Source organism: Pecten maximus, chromosome 12 (assembly GCF_902652985.1).
Source record: "Pecten maximus chromosome 12, xPecMax1.1, whole genome shotgun sequence".
Taxonomy (NCBI): Eukaryota; Metazoa; Mollusca; class Bivalvia; order Pectinida; family Pectinidae; genus Pecten; species Pecten maximus.
This window is the reverse complement of record NC_047026.1, coordinates 18,877,811-18,884,824: the sequence shown is the minus strand read 5'-3', so window position 1 is coordinate 18,884,824 and position 7,014 is coordinate 18,877,811.

Here is a 7,014-nt window from a genome sequence, read left to right as displayed (position 1 = left end):
GATTGAATGCAAGCTGAATAAGTGGGTGTATCTTTTCAAATGACACATTGATAAAATTATATTCCTGATTTAAATGCAATCTTATTATCACCAAAAATGATTCAAACTGATATAATTTTGTTATCCGTGCTGAAACGGCGCATTTATTATTTTTTAAAGATATTTCTTGTTTAAAGATATTTCTTGCTTAAAGATATTTCTTGTTTAGAAATTCTGACGAAGCTTGTTCTCTGAAGAGACAAGCATTCTTTTCCTTGAGGAATTTAATATATGGATGAATCAGTGGCACTCATAATAGAATCATTTTCTGTGTTTTATATAACTTTTCAATGTCAAAGATTATGATGACATCGCCGATTCTGGTTTGGTTTCGTCTGGTTTGTTTTTGTTTAACGTCCTATTAACAGCCAGGGTCATTTAAGGGCGTGCAAGTTTTGGAGATAGAGGAAAGCCGGAGAACCCAGAGAAAAACCACCGACCTACCGTCAGTACCTGGCAACTGCCCCACATAGGTTTCGAACTCGCAACCCAGAGGTGGAGGGCTAGTGATACAGTATCGGAACACCTTAACCACTCGGCCACCGCGGTCCCATGCCATTTAGATAGCACATGATTCCATAATATTCACAACAGGGTCATAAATACCGCATTTTTGATAATAATAATAATAAAAAGAAAATCATATTTCGCTGTCGCGCAAAGATGTTTTATCACTGTCGCAGTAAAACTGGGATAACACGTGATCGGTGTAGACCAATCAGTGTATGATACAAAATTAGTGATATCATAATTCATGAAGTGATATTACTAGAACGAAGTGATATCACCAATTCATTATAGTGATCATTTTGGTGTTATTACAACAATGATCCAATTCATATTGAAAAGGTGATGTCAACACAATGAATTGCTGATATCAATTTGCTAAAAGGTGGCATACAAACTTACCTATTTCACTACATTTGATGAACCCAACCGCTACTTCGATCAGGCATTTGCGACATGGAGCTCTGGAGATTCCAACCATCATCGGCCGTTTCGTATGGCAAGCCAAGTTGTCATTTATTCACGGAGCAACGTTGATCCAGGCATTACCCAAATTATATAAGATATCTTATAAAGACAAGTTTATAAGATATCTGATATATTATATAAGATATCTTATATCTTTTATGAGATATCTCATATATTATATAAGATATCTTATAAACTTTAAATAAGATATCTCATAAACATATAAGATATCTTATATAATATATAAGATATCTTGTATAATTTGGTAAAAATACTGGATCAATATTGTCCGCGAATAAATGGCAACTTGGCTTGCCATAGTTTCATCCCATATTCCACGCACGACGTCCTCTGGTGGGCAGGTCAACGGTGGGGATCAATCACTAGTATCCAGTTTGGCTCATCGCGTCTGCACCATAACCAGCATGATGTCATCTCTGCTTGCTCTGCTATGTCCATGATAGATGCAATTCGTTTTGCGCCTGTCAGTCCCATTTTCTGAATCACCTTCAACATTGACTGTGCATGGAACCCTCTGGCACCAATCTCGAACGGGAACAGCCAAGTGTCCGATCTCTTTTGTCTACACTGCTCTGAAATATCTTGGTAGTTGGAAGGTTATCATTCATGTGCCTCATCACACACTTCGTCGGAACTGTCCGTTCCACCAAGACGGTCTGTCGGCTCTGATGCGACCATATCACGATGTCTGTTGCCCCAGCTCAACTGCTCTTCTTTTGCGTCGCTGTTCCTTCTCTGATATAACCAGTGTAAGTACTAAATGTCTATTATGGGTCAGTCTCAAATTTGAGTGTAGACGTTCCCCTTGGTCTCCAGTTAATTGTGTATGCAAGTCTGATTGAAAGAACTAGGTGGATGACAAAGAGTATGGCCATCTTTGATCTTGACAATTGCAGGTTGATCCTGCTACATATACAGTATATAATGTTGTTATATAAAGTTATTAAATGCTTTGAAGGAAGAGTGAAAGAAGGAAAAGAAGAGAAAAGATCAGTCATTCATTTGACTGATATGGATCATTCAATGGTAGCCACCAAGATTCCCCTGGAATCTCTTGTATATCTGAATTTTGCATGTAGCTACGTAGATGGAATATTTATATCGCGCGGGTAGTAGTCTGGGTAGTTACGTAGATGTTATATTTGTATTTTGCAGCTGTTATGTAGATTTTACATTTATATTCTGCTTGTAGTTATGTGGATGCTATATTTTTATCATACGGTTAGTTATCTAGATGTTATATTTTATCATACGGTTAGTTATCTAGATGTAATATTTTTATCATACGGGTAGTTATCTAGATGTAATATTTTTATCATACGGGTAGTTATGTGGATGTTATATTTTTATCATACGGGTAGTTATCTAGATGTTATATTTTTATCATACGGGTAGTTATCTAGATGTTATATTTTTATCATACGGTTAGTTATCTAGATGTTATATTTTATCATACGGTTAGTTATCTAGATGTTATATTTTTATCATACGGTTAGTTATCTAGATGTTATATTTTTATCATACGGTTAGTTATCTAGATGTTATATTTTTATCATACGGGTAGTTATCTAGATGTTATATTTTATCATACGGGTAGTTATGTGGATGTTATATTTTTATCATACGGGTAGTTATCTAGGTGCTATATTCTTATTGTGCAGGTAGTCATGTAGACCGACTAATCCAACAAATACTTTCGATATTATCACGCGTGCAATATACAAACTTTACAGAGAAGATACATGCTTGCATGATCATTCATTACATAACGAACGAAATCCGCAGTCAACATTATGTTGTTACGGAAGAAGTAACATATATAAAATCTCGAAAGTACAGTTGAAGCACTCTGTTTAAACTCTACGTTATACATGCGTTGTATCTAAATGCTGATGAAAATGAAAATTGGAAAGTTAACGCTCAAAAAGCCCATGATGAGCTCCGTTGATAGATACACTTGTACACTTTAGTTCATAATATGATAATTACTTTTTCTTTGTTTTCATGGTAAATACTCAAATGTGATTGGTCGAAAAATTCTTTACATTTTTCTATGAAAGAAATTCCGAGAATGGCGCGACAAATGTGACGTCACAATACGACAATTGACGTTGCGTATTGATTTTGTTTTGTTTGCAAACTTCTGTAAGAATCCGCAACGCGGATTCATACAGTTTGCAAACAAAATTTGTTTCATACCCTGATGAAACTAAAAAAGAAATGACATCAATGCTTAAATACAACTATACACTGAATTCTGGAACATTTTTTTTCAGGTTGATAATACATGTATGATATAAAAGTTATATAACACAACCAATATGATATTTCATAGTGTGACGTTTCGATGACTACACTGTCACCTTCATCAGAATAATGACCAATGTGAAGCACCAGCACTGACATATGTAGTATCCGAAAGGGTAATGGACCCGATCGACTGTTTAGTATGACAGAAAGATCTACGAATAATAACACGCATGCAGGATTAAATGAAACCATGTTTAATACGTGTTTTATTAACATATCTAACAAACAGATTACAGATAGCAATAAAACTCTACTAGCTTAGGGTTTGAACAATTCAATTGTTCCAGACAAAATTCCAGTTGATGATTTTATTGAAGCACCAGAACAGGCGTGTACGAAATTGAGCTACGCAGAGGCTGTTCAACTGTTCTCACAAGTGACCGACGTCTTAAAAATTACCAGCAGAGAACATATTGAAAGAAGAACGTTTGGCATTCATGCAGACAATTAAGAAAGGACAAATCAATCATGACTTTACCAGCAGACAAGGGCAAAGCCATAGTTGTCATGGACACTGACGAATATTAGAACAAAGTGTCGCTATGTTTGACGATAACAAAATTTATGAAAAACTCAAGAAAAATCTTATCCAGAGATTCAAACAGCGACTGGTAGCTATCTTATCAAAACTTGACCGAGAAAATAGAATCACAATATAGACACCCGTATCCCACTGCAGAGAACACCCCAAGAATGTTATGCACACCCCAGATCCATAAAGAAGGAAACCCTCTACTCATAGTGGACTATACTGGTTCGATTTGTTACAATGTGTCCAGGTCACGCGCATATATTCTAGGATCACTTGTTGGGACATCGGAACATCATGTCAAAACCTTACTGAAAGTATGTCGACAGTACTCGTCCAATTGACCAGGAATTTATTCCACACGATCAAGTGTGTCTTTACACCAACACACCCACTCAAAAAGCACTTGAAAGCATTCGGAGCCGCCTTGAGCAAGACCGGTCATGGCGAAAGAACACCAATCTCCATATCCATGACATCATGGATTTGCTAGAATTTGTACTCACATTTTCGATATACCATCTATCAGCAGCGTTTTGGTACAGCCATGGGCAGTCCAGTGTCTCCGATCTAACTTATTCAAAGAATACTTGGAATAGGAGGCCATAGCAACGGCCGGCGTGGAATTCAAACCTAGCCTGTGGAAATGATATGTTGATGCCATTTTGGAAATAGTCAAGAAGGGGTCACAGTAGGATTTGACTGCACACATCAACACCGTAGATACCACCAACAGCATCAAGTTCACATGTGAAGAACTAAAGATTGCACTATGCCATTCCTCAACACACTCCTGATTAAGAAAGATGACGGTACTATCAAAGCATTGGTCTATAGGAAACAGACTAACACAGACCAATACCTCAACTTGCGATCGCATTAGCCCTTACACCAGAAGTTGAGCGTCGTACGAAGTTTGCTCAACAAATGTGAAACTATTGTCACGGAAGATCACAAGAAATAAGAGAAAACTCACATTTATAGCTTTGTAGAAAGATGAAGATACCCCGACTCGGAATCCAGAACGTTAACAACGAGCTATAGGAAATTAATGACCAGGAGGCGGAACACCAAAGAAAAGATCAAAACGAAATGGCAGGTAGTTATTCCTTGTGTCAAATCACTGTCAGAAACCACCCAGAGAATTTATCGTGGTTATGGGATTGCGACAGCCATGAAACCTTACAAGATTCTCCGAAGTATCTTAGTCCACCAAAAGGATAAAACACTTAAAAAGAACGTCGCCAAGTGTATATACAAAATAGGATACAAGAACTGCGACGCATCCTATATCGAGGAAGCGTACAGAAGAGGAGTCCGACTTAACGAACATTTGAAAGGCGAGGAATCCCAAGAAGGAAAACAATCACCATATCAGAGAGGAGGCAATCTTAGTCATAGTTTACCAAATCGGCACTAACGTACCATTCTGTGCAGCAAAATCACATAATTGATTGGGAGAATTAAAAAAAAAACTGACAGGGAAAACAACCAGTTCAAGCGGCAGGTCAAGGAGGCCATCTGGATACGCCGCAGCGGCCCAATACTAATCAGGGAGGGGGTTATGATGGTTCTATTTTTATTTTTACCATCTCGTCACACTATTTTCGGCCATGGTGTCATTAGGATCATGATTGAGAGAAGAAACATCCTAACCAGTCGATTTAGTCTATTACCATCTCTGAAACTACATAAGTCATTAGTCTGATGAAGGTGAAAGGTAACAGTGTAGTCATCTAAACGACACGCTCTTAAATATCACATTGGCTGTGTTATATTACCTCTATCATATAATACACTTATTTTTCCACAAAAAGTAGGCTGTAGGCATCAAGTTGAAAAAAAATTTGGCATATCAAATTACGTTGTTTAACAGTATTGTAACATATGCAGATATTTTAAGCAGTGAGTGTACTCAAACATTTACTTTGTCTCCAACAAACACTTGTACTGTTATGTTTCTGGTTTGTTTCGTTGGGATATGATCCGGATGTAGAATGACAGCTAAGACGGGTTTCTATGTAATTCTATGATCACAACTTCGCATGGCTTCATCATATTTAGATAAAATCACAGCATTCTACCCGGTAACCCGATATCAAACATGTATACGGAAGCTGATTCCTGATAAAGTATCTAGTACATAACGCGTTCGAAAATTAATGTAAAAGTGAAATCCCTTGGCTCATTTTCCTATTGAATAAAAACGACTCGTCAAAAGCAAGCGGAGAAGTTCTTGAAAAAACGAACTTCATTACTTTTGTTTTGTTTCATCCTCCAGTGAGATAAACTAATTGTGCGCCTGTTTTGATCTGTGTTGAAAATGTGAAAAATAATTCTGCACTACAATTTACAGCAATTATGAACTTTTTGCACACAACTGTATCCGTGAAATAACCCAAAACCATACTGGTAACATATTGAGCAAGGGACAACGGGAAGAAATAATTGCTGTCACTTATCACTTTTATCTAGTAATACGATACTAAACCTGACTTACCTGTCTCAATATTTTCCTTGTTAAGTTATTCCAGAAGCAATGCTGATAATGCGCATCATAAACTGATTTTAGATATGTTCTTTAAAATATTATAGAATGTCCTTATACACTATATTACATAAACTATATAAGCAATTATATAAAATTGTAATTTTTGATGTTTGATTTAATATTTCAATTACCGCATACACTGAAATTACTTTAATCACGTAATCGGGCTGGTATCCAATGAATTCGCCCGGTTATATTTTTGCAAATGTCAATAGTGTCATGAATTGCTGTCTTCGTTTGATTAATCCCTCCAAATGTTTACCTTAAAACCAGCCAAACTGTAACTTTTCCGAGTTAAAGGGTATCGTGAATTTGTTTTCATTTCATAAGATATTTTTAGAAACTTGTCACTAAGTTTTATTTCTTTGTTCGTCAGGTAAAAAAAAATGTCACTACATGTTAGACATGCTTCATAAAATCTCAAATGAAATAAAAGCTCGTTTAATCCTACATATATTCATTCTTCCGTAATATTTTCAATGTTACATTGGTGATTTCAAGCAATGTAGTTTTTCACGATTCTACTTAAATTGAATACAGGGTTTAACTACTGTAAAAATGGCTTGAAATGCAACATTTTTAACGAAAG